Below are 21,637 nucleotides of genomic sequence, written 5' to 3'. Positions count from 1 at the left end.
TTACCTCTTTACTGGAGATCTCTCGGTCCTCAGTCCAGAATCCGGTCCACCAGGCTGCGCAAGTCCGGCCGGTCCAATGGCACTTCCAGAGTTCTCCTCACAAGTGGAAATCAGTGCCTTCCTTCTTAGCGCTTTGTGTTGTAGTCCTTCCCTGCTGTGCTTACGGAAAGTACCCCACAACTGTTGTGTCTGTTTCTTAAGTTCCCTCACAACTCGATTAACTGATCTTCTGCTAATCTTCCGTCCCTTCCTGATGTTACAGTAAGAACGGCACCCGTTTGTCAGGTAGGCCTGGAGTTCTTCCGGGACCCTAGAGACGCCCCTCTCCCGCAATTGCCCCCCAAGACTTCATAGGTGATATGTGGTAGACAGCCCGCCTGAGACTGACTGTCCTGCCGCTGTTTGGAGTATGGCTTAAAGCTGTATCTTATTCCACTCCCTCGGCGTTCCGGCCACCGGTAATGCGCCTCAGCAAGGTGCTGTGTTGTGAATTTGCTTTTTGCTCCCTCTAGTGGTTACTAGTTTTTTGACTCTGGTTTTTCTGTCATTCCTTTTATCCGCACCTGGGTCGTTAGTTAGGGGTGTTGCTATATAAGCTCCCTGGACCTTCAGTTCAATGCCTGGCAACGTAGTTATCAGAGCTAGTCTGCTGTGCTCTTGTCTACTGATCCTGGTTCCAGTTATATCAGCTAAGTCTGCCTTTTGCTTTTTGCTATTTGTTTTGGTTTTGTATTTTTGTCCAGCTTGTTCCTAATCTATATCCTGACCTTTGCTGGAAGCTCTAGGGGGCTGGTGTTCTCCCCCCGGACCGTTAGATGGTTCGGGGGTTCTTGAATTTCCAGTGTGGATTTTGATAGGGTTTTTGTTGACCATATAAGTTACCTTTCTTTATTCTGCTATCAGTAAGCGGGCCTCTCTGTGCTAAACCTGGTTCATTTCTGTGTTTGTCATTTCCTCTTACCTCACCGTCATTATTTGTGGGGGGCTTCTATCCAGCTTTGGGGTCCCCTTCTCTGGAGGCAAGAAAGGTCTTTGTTTTCCTCTACTAGGGGTAGCTAGATTCTCCGGCTGGCGCGTGTCATCTAGAATCAACGTAGGAATGATCCCCGGCTACTTCTAGTGTTGGCGTTAGGAGTAGATATATGGTCAACCCAGTTACCACTGCCCTATGAGCTGGATTTTTGTATTCTGCAGACTTCCACGTTCCTCTGAGACCCTCGCCATTGGGGTCATAACAGTTTGCCAGGCCAGTATTAAATGTTTAATGCATTGCAGAAGAGGGATTATAAGAAAGAAGATTCTGAGGTTTTTTTTTCTTCTTCCCCTTTACCTCAGAGTGGCTATGCTTGCTGCAGACATGAATGTCCAGACCTTGATTACAAGTGTGGACCAGCTGGCTACTCGTGTGCAGGGCATACAAGACTATGTTATCAGAAATCCTAGGTCAGAACCTAAAATACCGATTCCTGAACTGTTTTCCGGAGACAGGTTTAAGTTTAGGAATTTCGTGAATAATTGTAAATTGTTTTTGTCCCTGAGACCCTGTTCAACTGGAGATTCTGCTCAGCAAGTAAAAATTGTTATTTCGTTCTTACGGGGCGACCCTCAGGATTGGGCTTTTTCGCTGGCGCCAGGAGATCCGGCATTGGCTGATCTTGATGCGTTTTTTCTGGCGCTCGGTTTATTTATGAGGAACCCAATCTTGAGATTCAGGCAGAAAAGGCCTTGCTGGCTATGTCTCAGGGGCAGGACGAGGCTGAAGTGTATTGCCAAAAATTTCGGAAATGGTCCGTGCTGACACATTGGAACGAGTGTGCACTGGCCGCTAATTTTAGAAATGGTCTTTCTGAAGCCATTAAGAATGTTATGGTGGGTTTTCCCATTCCCACAGGTCTGAATGATACTATGGCACTGGCTATTCAAATTGACCGGCGGTTGCGGGAGCGCAAAACCGCAAATTCCCTCATGGTGTTGTCTGAACAGACACCTAATTCGGTGCAATGTGATAGAAAAACCGCAAATTCCCTCATGGTGTTGTCTGAACAGACACCTGATTTAATGCAATGTGATAGAATCCTGACTAGAAATGAGCGGAAAATTCATAGACGCCGGAATGGCTTGTGCTACTACTGTGGTGATTCTACACATGTTATCTCAGCATGCTCTAAACGTATAGCTAAGGTTGTTAGTCCTGTCACCGTTGGTAATTTGCAACCTAAATTTATTCTGTCTGTAACTTTGATTTGCTCACTGTCATCTTATCCTGTCATGGCGTTTGTAGATTCAGGTGCTGCCCTGAGTCTCATGGATCTCTCATTTGCTAAGCGCTGTGGTTTTACTCTTGAACCATTAGAAAATCCTATTCCTCTTAGGGGTATTGATGCTACACCATTGGCAGCAAATAAACCACAGTATTGGACACAGGTTACCATGTGCATGACTCCTGAACACCGCGAGGTGATACGTTTCCTGGTTTTACATAAAATGCATGATTTGGTTGTTTTAGGGCTGCCATGGTTACAGACCCATAATCCAGTCCTGGACTGGAAGGCTATGTCAGTCTCAAGTTGGGGCTGTCGTGGTATTCATGGGGATTCCCTGCCTGTGTCTATTGCTTCTTCTACGCCTTCGGAAGTTCCGGAGTATTTGTCTGATTATCAGGATGTCTTCAGTGAGTCTGAGTCCAGTGCACTGCCTCCTCATAGGGACTGTGACTGTGCTATAGATTTGATCCCAGGCAGTAAATTTCCTAAGGGAAGACTGTTTAATCTGTCGGTACCTGAACATACCGCTATGCGTTCATATATCAAGGAGTCTCTGGAGAAGGGACATATTCGTCCGTCTTCTTCCCCTCTTGGTGCGGGATTCTTTTTTGTGGCAAAAAAGGACGGATCTTTGAGACCTTGTATTGATTATCGGCTTTTAAATAAGATCACTGTCAAATTTCAGTATCCTTTACCGCTGTTGTCTGACTTGTTTGCCCGGATTAAGGGTGCCAAGTGGTTCACCAAGATAGACCTTCGTGGTGCGTACAACCTTGTGCGCATTAAGCAAGGTGATGAATGGAAAACCGCATTCAATACGCCCGAAGGTCATTTTGAGTACTTGGTGATGCCTTTTGGGCTCTCCAATGCGCCTTCAGTTTTTCAGTCCTTTATGCATGACATTTTCAGGAAGTATCTGGATAAATTTTTGATTGTTTATCTGGATGATATTTTGGTTTTTTCTGATAATTGGGATTCGCATGTGGAGCAGGTCAGGTTGGTCTTTAAAATTTTGCGTGAAAATTCTTTGTTTGTCAAGGGCTCAAAGTGTCTCTTTGGTGTGCAGAAGGTTCCCTTTTTGGGGTTCATTTTTTCCCCTTCTGCTGTGGAGATGGACCCAGTCAAGGTCCAAGCTATTCTTGGTTGGACTCAGCCCTCGTCAGTTAAGAGTCTTCAGAAGTTCTTGGGCTTCGCTAACTTCTACCGTCGTTTTATCGCTAATTTTTCTAGCATTGTGAAACCTTTGACGGATATGACCAAGAAGGGCTCCGATGTAGCTAACTGGGCTCCTGCTGCCGTGGAGGCTTTCCAGGAGTTGAAACGCCGGTTTACTTCGGCGCCTGTTTTGTGCCAGCCTGACGTCTCACTTCCCTTTCAGGTTGAGGTGGATGCTTCGGAGATTGGGGCAGGGGCCGTTTTGTCGCAGAGAGGCCCTGGTTGCTCTGTTATGAAACCTTGTGCCTTTTTCTCTAGGAAGTTTTCGCCTGCCGAGCGAAATTATGATGTGGGCAATCGGGAGTTGTTGGCCATGAAATGGGCATTTGAGGAGTGGCGTCATTGGCTCGAGGGTGCTAAGCATCGTGTGGTGGTCTTGACTGATCACAAAAATCTGATGTATCTCGAGTCTGCTAAACGCCTTAATCCGAGACAGGCCCGCTGGTCATTGTTTTTCTCCCGCTTTGATTTTGTTGTCTCGTATTTACCAGGTTCAAAGAATGTGAAGGCCGATGCTCTTTCTAGGAGCTTTGTGCCTGATGCTCCTGGAGTCGCTGATCCTGTTGGTATTCTTAAAGATGGAGTTATCTTGTCAGCTATTTCTCCGGATCTGCGACGTGTGTTGCAGAGATTTCAGGCTGATAGGCCTGAGTCTTGTCCACCTGACAGACTGTTTGTTCCGGATAAGTGGACCAGCAGAGTCATTTCCGAGGTTCATTCCTCGGTGTTGGCAGGTCACCCGGGAATTTTTGGCACCAGAGATCTGGTGGCCAGGTCCTTTTGGTGGCCTTCCTTGTCAAGGGATGTGCGGTCATTTGTGCAGTCCTGTGGGACTTGTGCTCGAGCTAAGCCTTGCTGTTCTCGTGCCAGCGGTTTGCTCTTGCCCTTGCCTGTTCCGAAGAGACCTTGGACACATATCTCCATGGATTTCATTTCTGATCTTCCGCTATCTCAGGGCATGTCCGTTATCTGGGTGATATGTGATCGCTTCTCCAAGATGGTCCATTTGGTTCCCTTGCCTAAGCTGCCTTCCTCTTCCGATCTGGTTCCTGTGTTTTTCCAGAACGTGGTTCGTTTGCACGGCATCCCTGAGAATATTGTGTCAGACAGAGGATCCAAGTTCGTTTCCAGGTTCTGGCGATCCTTTTGTAGTAGGATGGGCATTGATTTGTCGTTTTCGTCTGCTTTCCATCCTCAGACTAATGGACAGACGGAGCGAACCAATCAGACTTTGGAGGCTTATTTGAGGTGTTTTGTCTCTGCTGATCAGGACGATTGGGTGACATTCTTGCCGTTGGCTGAGTTTGCCCTTAATAATCGGGCTAGTTCCGCCACCTTGGTTTCGCCTTTTTTCTGCAACTCTGGTTTCCATCCTCGCTTTTCTTCGGGTCATGTGGAGCCTTCTGACTGTCCTGGGGTGGATTCTGTGGTGGATAGGTTGCAGCAGATCTGGAATCATGTGGTGGACAACTTGAAGTTGTCACAGGAGAAGGCTCAGCGCTTTGCCAACCGCCGCCGCGGTGTGGGTCCCCGACTACGCGTTGGGGATTTGGTATGGCTTTCTTCCCGCTTTGTTCCTATGAAGGTCTCCTCTCCCAAATTTAAACCTCGTTTTATTGGGCCTTACAAGATATTGGAAATCCTTAATCCTGTATCTTTTCGTCTGGATCTTCCTGTGTCGTTTGCTATTCACAATGTATTTCATAGGTCCTTGTTGCGGCGGTACATTGTGCCTGTAGTTCCTTCTGCTGAGCCTCCTGCTCCGGTGTTGGTTGAGGGCGAGTTGGAGTACGTGGTGGAGAAGATCTTGGATTCTCGCCTCTCCAGGCGGAGGCTTCAGTACCTGGTCAAGTGGAAGGGCTATGGTCAGGAGGATAATTCCTGGGTGGTCGCCTCTGATGTTCATGCGGCCGATTTAGTTCGTGCCTTTCATGCCGCTCATCCTGATCGCCCTGGTGGTCGTGGTGAGGGTTCGGTGACCCCTCACTAAGGGGGGGGGTACTGTTGTGAATTTGCTTTTTGCTCCCTCTAGTGGTTACTAGTTTTTTGACTCTGGTTTTTCTGTCATTCCTTTTATCCGCACCTGGGTCGTTAGTTAGGGGTGTTGCTATATAAGCTCCCTGGACCTTCAGTTCAATGCCTGGCAACGTAGTTATCAGAGCTAGTCTGCTGTGCTCTTGTCTACTGATCCTGGTTCCAGTTATATCAGCTAAGTCTGCCTTTTGCTTTTTGCTATTTGTTTTGGTTTTGTATTTTTGTCCAGCTTGTTCCTAATCTATATCCTGACCTTTGCTGGAAGCTCTAGGGGGCTGGTGTTCTCCCCCCGGACCGTTAGACGGTTCGGGGGTTCTTGAATTTCCAGTGTGGATTTTGATAGGGTTTTTGTTGACCATATAAGTTACCTTTCTTTATTCTGCTATCAGTAAGCGGGCCTCTCTGTGCTAAACCTGGTTCATTTCTGTGTTTGTCATTTCCTCTTACCTCACCGTCATTATTTGTGGGGGGCTTCTATCCAGCTTTGGGGTCCCCTTCTCTGGAGGCAAGAAAGGTCTTTGTTTTCCTCTACTAGGGGTAGCTAGATTCTCCGGCTGGCGCGTGTCATCTAGAATCAACGTAGGAATGATCCCCGGCTACTTCTAGTGTTGGCGTTAGGAGTAGATATATGGTCAACCCAGTTACCACTGCCCTATGAGCTGGATTTTTGTATTCTGCAGACTTCCACGTTCCTCTGAGACCCTCGCCATTGGGGTCATAACAGTGCTGCCTCTTTCAACAAAACCCCTGCTGGTATTCTCCTTCTGCTTGATTTCGTTTCTCACTCAGCACAATCTATCTCGCTTCTAATCCTTTCTTAGGGCACCGCCGCTATTCTGAGCAGGCACGGTCCCGTTACGTTCTTTCAATGCCAAGCCTCTGCCAGGATCCCACCCGTGGCAGAGACCCTACTGTCTCTTCCTCCACAACACCCTCTCTCACTAGGTGTTGCTTCGTTCGATCCAGTCAGCTTTCTCTACTAACTTCCTGCCTGACCCCCAGTTTACCCACTATGGTGGGGAGTGGCCTAATGAATAGCACCCTTAGCTCCCCCCGGAGGCCCAGCTGTGAAACATATTGGTGTCTGTGATACCTGATTGGAGGAACTCCTTCAGTGCCATCGAACGCACCATGGCTCCCCTTAGTGGCGGAGCCACAGTACTGCAACGACCAGGACTCTGGGGCGCTGCACTAGGGTTAGGGCTAGGGTTATTGCTAGGGTTAGGGTTAGGGCTAGGGTTGGGGCTAGGGTTGGGGCTAGGGTTAAGGCTACAGTTAGGGTTTGGGCTAAAGTTAGAGTTAGGGTTTGGATTTCAAGGTCAAGCCTGTAAAAATGTGTAATTTGTTTTTACATACAGTTGGAATGGCAGGAGATGGCACCCTAATTTACAGTCACACCACCCCACAAAAGAAGATGGGTGTGCGGAGAGAGGGGCCTATAAAGATATGGAGGTATAAGCCCCGCCTGAGATGTCTCCACGACCAACCATGGCTCGGGCTCAGCATGGACGTCTACTTCCCCGGATGCTTAGGCCTGCCCCGAATGCTTAGGCTTGCTCCAGAAACTTAGGTTTTCCCCGGACTCTTAGGTTTGCCCTGGACACTTAGGCCTGCCTTGGAAGCTTAGGTTTGCCCTGGACGCTTAGGCCTGCCCTGGATGCTTAGTCCTGCCCTGGATGCTTAGTCCTGCCCCGGACGCTTAGTCCTGCCCCGGACGCTTGGGCCTGCCCCGGGCGCTTGGGCCTGCCCTAGATGCTTAGGTTTGCTCTGGATGCTTAGGCCTGCTCGGCACTGCTTTCATCAGTTTTACCAGACTTCTCAACGGTCCCGGATCCAGCGGGACAGTCCTGATTTTGAGACTCCCGCTGTCCCGGCCGGGATCTTCTTTTCCCGCGCTGTACTAGTGAGAAGCAGCAGACACGCCCCCTCTTGTATCAGGACATGCCCTCTCTGTCTCCCCCTTTTCTCGTCGTTCAGAGAGAGCTCAGCTCGTCGTCCAGCTTCCTTACTTCTGGACTGAGGTAATTTCTGCAGCCAAAGCAAGGAGAACAGTGACCTCCAGAATCAGCAGTTCCTGTGTGCTCTGAGTCACAGTGTACCTGCATATCATGACAGTCAGTCACAGCAGTGAAGAAGCAGGCACACACGAGGACTCAGACAGCAGCCAGAATGGAGCATACAGGACCATGACGAGAAGACAAAATTGTCTCCTCTTTTCAGGCAGAGCACAGTGTGGATGTAGCAGAGCCGTATGTGTACGGGGTGTACGGAGTGGAGCCGCGGGAGTACGGAGCAGAGCCGAGTGTACGGGGTGTATGGAGCAGAGCCTTGAGTGTACGAGGTGTATGGAGCGGAGTCGCGTGTGTAAGGAGCGGAGCCATGTGTGTACGAGGTGTATGGAGCGGAGCCGTGTGTACGAGGAGTACAGAGCAGACTGTATATAACAGAAGTACTGGGTACACTGTGCACAGAGCAGTGACGTGTGATGCTTCGGGTATATAGTCCGCAGTGCAGATACTTGCTGAGTGTGAGGAGCGGGATCCCAGTAAGGGCTCATTTCCACTTGCGAGACATACGTCCGTGTCTCGCAGGTTAAAACCCTCTTCTGGCGCCGGCACTTGGGAGCGGAGCGTGCAGCTCCATGTGTTGCTGTGCAGCCGCACGCTCCACTCTGGAGTGCCGGTGCCAGAAGAGGGTTTTAACCTGCGAGACACGGACGTATGTCTCGCAAGTGGAAATGAGCCCTAATAGTAAAACTACTAAGGGAGTAGTAGTTTTATCATGTATCAATGAGGGGGAAGGGGGAGCATGTACAAGAAAACAGTACGGGGGAATTGGGGGCATGTATGATGAAACAGTATGGGGGATGGGTGCAGACAGTATGGGGATCGAACGGGGGAATGTATGTGGACACAGTATGTGAGTAGAGATGTGAAAAATGTATGTGGACAGAGTATGGGGAGTGAGGCTGATGGGATGTGTGCAGACACAGAGCGAGTAGTCGGGTATGTGTGAGCAGGCAGTATAGAAAGTTAGGGGGTAACTATATGAGGAGACAGTATGGTGAACAGGGAGGGATGTGAGAGAAGAGAGTATGAGGAGGGAGGGGAATAGTGTGAGGAGACAGTATGGGGGGAGAAAAGTGAGTGGGCACAGAATAGAGACTGAGTAGTGGGGTGTAACATGTGCTTTAATTAATTACTTGTAAATAAATGTATTTATTTTTCTGTTTATAATTATTGTACATGAAACAATGTAATCAGCAGCGCTAAATGGGTGTGGCTGGGGCGTGGATATGGGTGTGACTAGTTGTGGAATGGGTGTGTTCAGGGGCGTGGCCTACAATTCGCCACAACCTTTGTCGCTCTTCCCTTCTTCACAAGTTGGGAGGTATGTAGGTATGGTACCAAGTGCTTGGTGTGTCTCCATATGGTATGAAAGAAAGAAATCCCAACCGAGAAGTCTTGACCAGTACTTGCTGGTGTATAGACTCCATGGCCTACCAATTTCCCTCTGGTGACGAACCCACTGGGGAGCTTTCTCTCCATGGAGTGACAGATATGCTGGTCACTTCTCATATCCCCTTAATAATAAACGCAGCTTATTTTTTTTATGAAGGAAACAATAACAGAACACATTGGGCTCTACAGAGATGAGCGTATTTCGGGAACCCCCTTTCCTTGACAAAAGATTGAAACCACAACAAAATGGCGCTGCACATCGCACAGTTTTCGCCAAGTCTTCCTCCTAGCGGTATTACACTGCGCATGCGCGTTGATATGGAAGCAGGACGTCGCGGCCATATTACTTTTGGTAAAAGTAAGTGGCAAGGGCCAAGGATTTACACACAGCGAGTCATGTGATGTCCGACACGCAGGGATGAGCGCTCTAGGCATGAAGTAAGTCATATTGGTGAGTAGGTGGCCGCTGTGCGCGGAGCCGGATGAAGCCATCATAACATCCTGGGTCCTAGGGTCCTCTTATCCGCTGCAGGAGTGTGGTATGGAAGCTGTCTGCTGTGGCTATGCACACATGTGCCGCTAGTGTGAACTGTCACTTATACAGGGCGCCTACGTCTCTGTCCTGCATGCTGGATGTGTCTGCTGCTCACCTGTATGCAGTGCCATATGTAGGACTGCGCCCCCCGTGTGCAGGGCTGTGGTCCCCATATAAAGGACTGCAAACTGTATCCCCATGTATCTTCTGCACTCCGTCTCATATACACATGGCTGTTTCTCTATTACATCTTCTGCATGCCCCCCTGTATGCAGGATTGGTGCACTATATCCCTATGCATCTTCTGCCCCCCCCCCCCCATGCAGGACTGTGCACTATATCCCTATGCATCTTCTGCCCCCCCCCCATGCAGGGCTGTGCACTATATCCCTATGCATCTTCTGCCCCCCCCCCCATGCAGGACTGTGCACTATATCCATATGCATCTTCTGCCCCCCCCATGCAGGACTGTGCACTATATCCATATGCATCTTCTGCTCCCCTGTATACAGGACTGTGCACTATATCCCTATGCATCTACTGCCCCCCCCCCCATGCAGGACTGTGCACTATATCCATATGCATCTTCTGCCCCCCCCATGCAGGACTGTGCACTATATCCATATGCATCTTCTGCTCCCCTGTATACAGGACTGTGCACTATATCCATATGCATCTTCTGCCCCCCCCATGCAGGACTGTGCACTATATCCATATGCATCTTCTGCTCCCCTGTATACAGGACTGTGCACTATATCCCTATGCATCTACTGCCCCCCCCCCCATGCAGGACTGTGCACTATATCCATATGCATCTTCTGCCCCCCCCATGCAGGACTGTGCACTATATCCATATGCATCTTCTGCTCCCCTGTATACAGGACTGTGCACTATATCCCTATGCATCTACTGCCCCCCCCCATGCAGGACTGTGCACTATATCCCTATGCATCTTCTGCCCCCCCCCCATGCAGGACTGTGCACTACATCCCTATGCATCTTCTGCCCCCCCCCATGCAGGGCTGTGCACTATATCCCTATGCATCTTCTGCCCCCCCCATGCAGGGCTGTGCACTATATCCCTATGCATCTTCTGCTCCCCCTGTATACAGGACTGTGCACTATATCCCTATGCATCTTCTTCCCCCGTATGCAGGACTGTGCACTATATCCCTATGCATCTTCTTCCCCCCGTATGCAGGACTGTGCACTATATCCCTATGCATCTACTGCCCCCCCCCCCCATGCAGGACTGTGCACTATATCCCTATGCATCTTCTGCCCCCCCCCCATGCAGGACTGTGCACTATATCCATATGCATCTTCTGCTCCCCTGTATGCAGGACTGTGCACTATATCCCTATGCATCTTCTGCCCCCCCCATGCAGGACTGTGCACTATATCCATATGCATCTTCTGCTCCCCTGTATACAGGACTGTGCACTATATCCCTATGCATCTACTGCCCCCCCCCATGCAGGACTGTGCACTATATCCCTATGCATCTTCTGCCCCCCCCCCCCCATGCAGGACTGTGCACTACATCCCTATGCATCTTCTGCCCTCCCCCCCATGCAGGGCTGTGCACTATATCCCTATGCATCTTCTGCCCCCCCCCCCATGCAGGACTGTGCACTATATCCATATGCATCTTCTGCTCCCCTGTATGCAGGACTGTGCACTATATCCCTATGCATCTTCTGCATGCCCCCCTGTATGCAGGACTGTGCACTATATCCATATGCATCTTCTGCTCCCCTGTATACAGGACTGTGCACTATATCCCTATGCGTCTTCTGCCCCCCCTGTATGCGGGACTGTACACTATAAGCCTATGCATCTTCTGACCCCCCCTGTATGCAGGACTGTACACTATATCCCTATGCATCTTCTGCTCCCCCTGTATGCAGGACTGTACACTATATCCCCATGCGTCTTCTTCTTCCCCTGTATGCAGGACTGTACACTATAACCCTATGCATCTTCTGCCCCCCCCCCCCTGTATGCAGGACTGAACACTATATCCCTATGCATCTTCTGCTCCCCCTGTATACAGGACTGTGCACTATATCCCTATGCATCTTCTTCCCCCGTATGCAGGACTGTGCACTATATCCCTATGCATCTTCTTCCCCCCGTATGCAGGACTGTGCACTATATCCCTATGCATCTTCTTCTCCCCTGTATGCAGGACTATGCACTATATCCCTATGCGTCTTCTGCCCCCCCTGTATGCAGGACTGTACACTATATCCCTATGCATCTTCTGCTCCCCCTGTATACAGGACTGTGCACTATATCCCTATGCATCTTCTTCCCCCCCCCCCGTATGCAGGACTGTGCACTATATACCTATGCATCTTCTTCCCCCCGTATGCAGGACTGTGCACTATATCCCTATGCATCTTCTTCCCCCCTGTATGCAGGACCGTGCACTATATCCCTATGCATCTTCTTCCCCCCTGTATGCAGGACTGTGCACTATATCCCTATGCATCTTCTGCTCCCCCTGTCTACAGGACTGTGCACTATATCCCTATGCACCTTCTTCCCCCCCGTATGCAGGACTATGCACTATATCCCTATGCATCTTCTTCCCCCCGTATGCAGGACTGTGCACTATATCCCTATACATTTTCTTACCCCCGTATGCAGGACTGTGCACTATATCCCTATGCCTCTTCTGCCCCCCGTATGCAGGACTGTGCACTATATCCCTATACATTTTCTTACCCCCGTATGCAGGACTGTGCACTATATCCCTATGCATCTTCTTCCCCCCGTATGCAGGACTGTGCACTATATCCCTATACATTTTCTTACCCCCCGTATGCAGGACTGTGCACTATATCCCTATGCCTCTTCTGCCCCCCCTTCCCTGTATGCAGGACTGTGCACTATATCCCTATACATTTTCTTCCCCCCGTATGCAGGACTGTGCACTATATCCCTATGCATCTTCTTCCCCCCGTATGCAGGACTGTGCACTATATCCCTATGCATCTTCTTCCCCCCGTATGCAGGACTGTGCACTATATCCCTATACATTTTCTTACCCCCGCATGCAGGACTGTGCACTATATCCCTATGCCTCTTCTGCCCCCCCTTCCCTGTATGCAGGACTGTGCACTATATCCCTATGCATCTTTTGCCCCCCGTATGCAGGACTGTGCACTATATCCATATGCATCTTCTGCCCCCCCCCCCCCCCATGCAGGGCTGGGCACTATATCCATATGCATCTTCTGCTCCCCTGTATGCAGGACTGTGCACTATATCCCTATGCATCTTCTTCCCCCGTATGCAGGACTGTGCACTATATCCCTATGCATCTTCTTCCCCCCGTATGCAGGACTGTGCACTATATCCCTATGCATCTTCTGCTCCCCTGTATGCAGGACTGTGCACTATATCCATATGCATCTTCTGCCCCCCCTGTATGCAGGACTGTGCACTATATCCATATGCATCTCCTGCCCTCCCGTATGCGGGACTGCACTATATCCATATGCATCTTCTGCCCCCGTATATGCAGGACTGTGCACTATATCCATATGCATCTTCTGCCCCCCCCCCATGCAGGACTGTGCACTATATCCATATGCATCTTCTGCCCCCCCCCCTGTATGCAGGACTGTGCACTATATCCATATCAGGACTGTGCACTATATCCCTATGCATCTTCTGCCCCCCCCCCATGCAGGGCTGTGCACTATATCCATATGCATCTTCTGCCCCACCTGTATGCAGTACTGTGCACTATATCCATATGCATCTTCTGCTCCCCTGTATGCAGGACTGTGCACTATATCCATATGTATCTTCTGCCCCCCCTGTATGCAGGACTGTGCACTATATCCCTATGCATCTTCTGCCCTCCCGTGTGCGGGACTGTGCACTATATCCATATGCACCTTCTGCCCCCCTGTATGCAGGACTGTGCACTATATCCATATGCATCTTCTGCGCCCCTCCCATGCAGGACTGTGCACTATATCCATATGCATCTTCTGCCCCCCCTGTATGCAGGACTGTGCACTATATCCATATGCGTCTTCTGCCCCCTGTATGCAGGACTGTGCACTATATCCCTATGCATCTTCTGCCCTACCGTATGCGGGACTGTGCACTATATCCATATGCATCTTCTGCCCCCCTGTATGCAGGACTGTGCACTATATCCATATGCGTCTTCTGCTCCCATGTATACAGGACTGTGCACTATATCCATATGCATCTTCTGCCCTCCCGTATGCGGGATTGTGCACTATATCCATATGCATCTTCTGCCCTCCCGTATGCGGGATTGTGCACTATATCCATATGCATCTTCTGCCCCCCTGTATGCAGGACTGTGCACTATATCCATATGCGTCTTCTGCCCCCCTCTATGCAGGACTGTGCACTATATCCATATGCATCTTCTGCCCCCCCCATGCAGGACTGTGCACTATATCCATATGCATCTTCTGCCCCCCCCCTGTATGCATGACTGTGCACTATATCCATATGCATCTTCTGCCCCCCGTATGCAGGACTGTGCACTATATCCATATGCATCTTCTGCTCCACTGTATGCAGGACTGTGCACTATATCCATGTGCATCTTCTGCCCCCCCCTCCCTACATGCAGGACTGTGCACTATATCCATATGCGTCTTCTGCCCCCCCCGTATGCAGGACTGTGCACCATAGCACCATATCCCCATGCATCTTCTGCCCCCCCCCCGAATGCAGGACTGTGCACTATATCCCTATGCATCTTCTGCTCCCCTGTATACAGGACTGTGCACTATATCCCTATGCGTCTTCTGCCCCCCCTGTATTCGGGACTGTACACTATAACCCTATGCATCTTCTGACCCCCCCTGTATGCGGGACTGTACACTATATCCCTATGCCTCTTCTGCTCCCCCTGTATGCAGGACTGTACACTATAACCCTATGCATCTTCTGCCCACCCCCCCCGTATGCAGGACTGTACACTATATCCCTATGCATCTTCTGCTCCCCCTGTATACAGGACTGTGCACTATATCCCTATGCATCTACTTCCCCCTTCGTATGCAGGACTGTGCACTATATCCCTATGCATCTTCTTCCCCCGTATGCAGGACTGTGCACTATATCCCTATGCATCTTCTTCCCCCCGTATGCAGGACTGTGCACTATATCCCTATGCATCTTCTTCCCCCCTGTATGCAGGACTGTGCACTATATCCCTATGCATCTTCTGCCCCCCCCCTGTATGCAGGACTGTGCACTATATCCATATGCATCTTCTGCCCCCCCTGTATGCAGGACTGTGCACTATATCCATATGCATCTTCTGCCCTCCCGTATGCGGGACTGTGCACTATATCCCTATGCATCTTCTGCCCCCCTGTATGCAGGACTGTGCACTATATCCATATGCATCTTCTGCTCCCCTGTATGCAGGACTGTGCACTATATCCATATCCATCTTCTGCCCCCCCCCCCTGTATGCAGGACTGTGCACTATATCCCTATATCCATATGCGTCTTCTGCCCCCCCTCCCCGTATGCAGGACTGTGCACTATATCCCTATGCATCTTCTGCCCCCCCCATGCAGGGCTGTGCACTATATCCATATGCATCTTCTGCCCCCCCCCCCATGCAGGGCTGTGCACTATATCCATATGCATCTTCTGCCCCCCCTGTATGCAGGACTGTGCACTATATCCATATGCGTCTTCTGCCCCCCGTATGCAGGACTGTGCACTATATCCCTATGCATCTTCTGCCCCCCTGTATGCAGGACTGTGCACTATATCCATATGCATCTTCTGCCCCCCCCCATGCAGGACTGTGCACTATATCCATATGCGTCTTCTGCCCCCCGTATGCAGGACTGTGCACTATATCCCTATGCATCTTCTGCTCCCCCTGTATGCAGGACTGTGCACTATATCCATATGCATCTTCTGCTCCCCTGTATGCAGGACTGTGCACTATATTCATATGCATCTTCTGCCCCCCCCCTGTATGCAGGACTGTGCACTATATCCATATGCGTCTTCTGCCCCCCCCCGTATGCAGGACTGTGCACTATATCCCTATGCATCTTCTGCCCCCCCCCCGAATACAGGACTGTGCACTATATCCCTATGCGTCTTCTGCCCCCCCTGTATGCGGGACTGTACACTATAATTCTATGCATCTTCTGACCCCCCCTGTATGCAGGACTGTACACTATATCCCTATGCATCTTCTGCTCCCCCTGTATGCAGGATTGTACGCTATATCCCCATGCGTCTTCTCCCCCCTGTATGCAGGACTGTACACCATAACCCTATGCATCTTCTGCCCCCCCCCCTGTATGCAGGACTGTACACTATATCCCTATGCATCTTCTGCTCCCCCTGTATACAGGACTGTGCACTATATCCCTATGCATCTTCTTCCCCCCCCCCCGTATGCAGGACTGTGCACTATATCCCTATGCATCTTCTTCCCCCCGTATGCAGGACTGTGCACTATATCCCTATGCATCTTCTTCCCCCCTGTATGCAGGACTGTGCACTATATCCCTATGCATCTTCTGCCCCCCCCCTGTATGCAGGACTGTACACTATATCCCTATGCATCTTCTGCTCCCCCTGTCTACAGGACTGTGCACTATATCCCTATGCATCTTCTTCCCCCGTATGCAGGACTGTGCACTATATCCCTATGCATCTTCTTCCCCCCGTATGCAGGACTGTGCACTATATCCCTATACATTTTCTTACCCCCGTATGCAGGACTGTGCACTATATCCCTATGCCTCTTCTGCCCCCCCTGTCTACAGGACTGTGCACTATATCCCTATATATTTTCTTACCCCCGTATGCAGGACTGTGCACTATATCCCTATGCATCTTCTTCCCCCCGTATGCAGGACTGTGCACTATATCCCTATACATTTTCTTACCCCCGTATGCAGGACTGTGCACTATATCCCTATGCCTCTTCTGCCCCCCCTTCCCTGTATGCAGGACTGTGCACTATATCCCTATACATTTTCTTACCCCCGTATGCAGGACTGTGCATTATATCCCTATGCATCTTCTTCCCTCCGTATGCAGGACTGTGCACTATATCCCTATACATTTTCTTACCCCCGTATGCAGGACTGTGCACTATATCCCTATGCCTCTTCTGCCCCCCCTTCCCTGTATGCAGGACTGTGCACTATATCCCTATACATTTTCTTACCCCCGTATGCAAGACTGTGCACTATATCCCTATGCCTCTTCTTCCCCCCCCCCCCATGCAGGGCTGTGCACTATATCCATATGCATCTTCTGCTCCCCTGTATGCAGGACTGTGCACTATATCCCTATACATCTTCTGCCCCCCCTTCCCTGTATGCAGGACTGTGCACTATATCCCTATGCATCTTCTGCCCCCCATATGCAGGACTGTGCACTATATCCATATGCATCTTCTGCCCCCCCCCCCATGCAGGACTGTGCACTATATCCATATGCATCTTCTGCCCCCCCCCCCCATGCAGGGCTGTGCACTATATCCCTATGCATCTTCTGCCCCCCCCCCCCCATGCAGGACTGTGCACTATATCCATATGCATCTTCTGCCCCCCCTGTATGCAGGACTGTGCACTATATCCATATGCGTCTTCTGCCCCCCGTATGCAGGACTGTGCACTATATCCCTATGCATCTTCTGCTCCCCCTGTATTCAGGACTGTGCACTATATCCCTATGCATCTTCTGCTCCCCTGTATGCAGGACTGTGCACTATATCCATATGCATCTTCTGCTCCCCTGTATGCAGGACTGTGCACTATATCCATATGCATCTTCTGCTCCCCCTGTATTCAGGACTGTGCACTATATCCCTATGCATCTTCTGCATGCCCCCCTGTATGCAGGACCGTGCACTATATCCATATGCATCTTCTGCTCCCCTGTATGCAGGACTGTGCACTATATCCATATTAGGACTGTGCACTATATCCCTATACATCTTCTGCCCCCCCCCATGCAGGGCTGTGCACTATATCCATATGCATCTTCTGCCCCCCCCCCCCCCATGCAGGGCTGTGCACTATATCCCTATGCATCTTCTTCCCCCCGTATGCAGGACTGTGCACTATATCCATATGCATCTTCTGCCCCCCCTGTATGCAGGACTGTGCACTATATCCATATGCGTCTTCTGCCCCCCGTATGCAGGACTGTGCACTATATCCCTATGCATCTTCTGCCCTCCTGTATGCGGGACTGTGCACTATATCCATATGCATCTTCTGCCCCCCTGTATGCAGGACTGTGCACTATATCCATATGCGTCTTCTGCCCCCCCTGTATGCAGGACTGTGCACTATATCCCTATGCATCTTCTGCTCCCCTGTATACAGGACTGTGCACTATATCCCTATGCGTCTTCTGCCCCCCCTGTATGCGGGACTGTACACTATAACCCTATGCATCTTCTGACCCCCCCTGTATGCAGGACTGTACACTATATCCCCATGCGTCTTCTTCTCCCCCTGTATGCAGGACTGTACACTATAACCCTATGCATCTTCTGCCCCCCCCCCCCGTATGCAGGACTGTACACTATATCCCTATGCATCTTCTTCCCCCCGTATGCAGGACTGTGCACTATATCCCTATGCATCTTCTTCCCCCCCTGTATGCAGGACTGTGCACTATATCCCTATGCATCTTCTGCCCCCCCCCCCCTGTATGCAGGACTGTACACTATATCCCTATGCATCTTCTGCTCCCCCTGTCTACAGGACTGTGCACTATATCCCTATGCACCTTCTTCCCCCCCATATGCCGGACTGTGCACTATATCCCTATGCATCTTCTTACCCCCGTATGCAGGACTGTGCACTATATCCCTATGCATCTTCTTCCCCCCCCCCCCCCCGTATGCAGGACTGTGCACTATATCCCTATGCCTCTTCTGCCCCCCCTTCCCTGTATGCAGGACTGTGCACTATATCCCTATGCATCTTCTTCCCCCCCCCCGTATGCAGGACTGTGCACTTTATCCCTATGCATCTTCTTCCCCCCCCCCCCCCCGTATGCAGGACTGTGCACTATATCCCTATGCATCTTCTTCCCCCCCGTATGCAGGACTGTGCACTATATCCCTATGCATCTCCTGCCCCCCCTGTATGCAAGACTGTGCACTATATCCCTATGCATCTTCTGCTCCCCTGTACAGGACTGTACACTGTAACCCTATGCATCTCCTGCCCCCCATGTATGCAAGACTGTGCACTATATCCCTATGCATCTTCTAAATCCCCCTCCACCCCCCCCTATATGCAGGACTGTGCACTATATCCCTATGCATCTTCTGCTCCCCCTGTATGCAGGACTGTGCACTATAACCCTATTCATCTTCTGCCCCCCCCCCCTGTATGCAGGACTGTCCACTATATCCCTATGCATCTTCTGCCCCCCGTCTGCGGGACTGTGCATTATATACCTATGCGTCTTCTGCCCCCCCCCCCCGTATGCAGGACTGTGCACTATATCCCTATGCATCTTCTTCCCCCCCGTATGCAGGACTGTGCACTATATTCCTATGCATCTTCTTCCCCCCCCCCCCCGTATGCAGGACTGTGCACTATATCCCTATGCATCTCCTTCCCCCCCCCCCCCTGTATGCAGGACTGTGCACTACATCCCTATGCATCTTCTGCCCCCCCGTCTGCGGTACTGTGCATTATATACCTATGCGTCCTTTGCCCCCCCCCCCCCGTATGCAGGACTGTGCACTATATCCCTATGCATCATCTGCTCCCCTGTATGCAAGACTGTGCACTATATACCTATGCGTCTTCTGCTCCCCTGTATACAGGACTGTACACTATATCCCTATGCATCTTCTGCTCCCCTGTATGCAGGACTGTGCACTATATCCCTATGCATCTTCTGACCCCCCCTGTATGCAGGACTGTACACTATATCCCCATGCGTCTTCTTCTCCCCCTGTATGCAGGACTGTACACTATAACCCTATGCATCTTCTGCCCCCCCCCCCCCCCCGTATGCAGGACTGTACACTATATCCCTATGCATCTTCTTCCCCCCGTATGCAGGACTGTGCACTATATCCCTATGCATCTTCTTCCCCCCCTGTATGCAGGGCTGTGCACTATATCCCTATGCATCTTCTGCCCCCCCCCCTGTATGCAGGACTGTACACTATATCCCTATGCATCTTCTGCTCCCCCTGTCTACAGGACTGTGCACTATATCCCTATGCACCTTCTTCCCCCCCATATGCCGGACTGTGCACTATATCCCTATGCATCTTCTTCCCCCCGTATGCAGGACTGTGCACTATATCCCTATACATTTTCTTACCCCCGTATGCAGGACTGTGCACTATATCCCTATGCATCTTCTTCCCCCCCCCCCCCCGTATGCAGGACTGTGCACTGTATCCCTATGCATCTTCTTCCCCCCCCCCCCCGTATGCAGGACTGTGCACTATATCCCTATGCATCTTCTTCCCCCCCGTATGCAGGACTGTGCACTATATCCCTATGCATCTCCTGCCCCCCCTGTATGCAAGACTGTGCACTATATTCCTATGCATCTTCTGCTCCCCTGTATACAGGACTGTACACTGTAACCCTATGCATCTCCTGCCCCCCATGTATGCAAGACTGTGCACTATATCCCTATGCATCTTCTAAATCCCCCTCCACCCCCCCCTATATGCAGGACTGTGCACTATATCCCTATGCATCTTCTGCTCCCCCTGTATGCAGGACTGTGCACTATAACCCTATTCATCTTCTGCCCCCCCCCCCCCCCTGTATGCAGGACTGTCCACTATATCCCTATGCATCTTCTGCCCCCCGTCTGCGGGACTGTGCATTATATACCTATGCGTCTTCTGCCCCCTACCCCCCCCCCCCCCGTATGCAGGACTGTGCACTATATCCCTATGCATCTTCTTCCCCCCCGTATGCAGGACTGTACACTATATCCCTATGCATCTTCTTCCCCCCCCCCCCCGTATGCAGGACTGTGCACTATATCCCTATGCATCTCCTTCCCCCCCCCCCTGTATGCAGGACTGTGCACTACATCCCTATGCATCTTCTGCCCCCCCGTCTGCGGTACTGTGCATTATATACCTATGCGTCCTTTGCCCCCCCCCCCCCGTATGCAGGACTGTGCACTATATCCCTATGCATCATCTGCTCCCCTGTATGCAAGACTGTGCACTACATCCCTATGCATCTTCTGCTCCCCTGTATGCAGGACTGTGCACTATATACCTATGCGTCTTCTGCTCCCCTGTATACAGGACTGTACACTATATCCCTATGCATCTTCTGCTCCCCTGTATGCAGGACTGTGCACTATATCCCTATGCATCCTCTTCTCCCCTTTATGCAGGACTGTATCCCAGTATGAATCTTTTGCTCCCCTGTATGCAGGACTATACACTATATCCCTATGCATCTTCTGCCCTCCCTATATACAGGCCTGTCCACTATATCCCTATGCATCTTCTGCCCCCCCTGTATGCAGGACTGTGCACTACATCCCTATGCATCCTCTTCTCCCCTTTATGCAGGACTGTATCCCAGTATGAATCTTTTGCTCCCCTGTATGCAGGACTATACACTATATCCCTATGCATCTTCTGCCCTCCCTATATACAGGCCTGTCCACTATATCCCTATGCATCTTCTGCCCCCCCCTATATGCAGGACTGTGCACTTTATCCCTATGCATCTTCTGCCCCCCCTGTATGCAGGACTGTGCACTACATCCCTATGCATCCTCTTCTCCCCTTTATGCAGGACTGTATCCCAGTATGAATCTTTTGCTCCCCTGTATGCAGGACTATACACTATATCCCTATGCATCTTCTGCCCTCCCTATATGCAGGACTGTGCACTATATCCCTATGCATCTTCTGCCCTCCCTATATACAGGCCTGTCCACTATATCCCTATGCATCTTCTGCCCCCCCTGTATGCAGGACTGTACACTACATCCCTATGCATCTTCTGCTCCCCTTTATGCAGGATTGTATCCCAGTATGAATCTTTTGCTCCCCTATATGCAGGACTATACACTTTATCCCTATGAGTCTTCCGATCCCCTATATG

At 50.7% G+C, this 21,637-nt stretch overlaps 1 protein-coding gene across 3 annotated transcripts in view; it reads left to right on the top strand.

The window, feature by feature from the left end:
• Positions 1-9,289: 9,289 nt before the first annotated feature.
• The window catches only part of LOC143764891 (uncharacterized), a 56,936-nt gene continuing 44,588 nt past the window's right edge, over positions 9,290-21,637 (top strand). The window contains exon 1 of one of the 3 annotated variants that reach the window (XM_077250974.1): positions 9,290-9,425. The gene's annotated coding sequence lies outside the window, so the exon portion shown is untranslated. Of the gene's footprint in view, positions 9,514-21,637 lie in introns of all 3 variants that reach the window. The other 2 variants (XM_077250972.1, XM_077250973.1) reach the window with 2 other exon arrangements.

This window comes from Ranitomeya variabilis, chromosome 4 (assembly GCF_051348905.1).
Source record: "Ranitomeya variabilis isolate aRanVar5 chromosome 4, aRanVar5.hap1, whole genome shotgun sequence".
Classification (NCBI taxonomy): Eukaryota; Metazoa; Chordata; class Amphibia; order Anura; family Dendrobatidae; genus Ranitomeya; species Ranitomeya variabilis.
The sequence above is the reverse complement of the archived record's forward strand: the minus strand, read 5'-3'. Positions and strand labels throughout refer to the sequence as shown.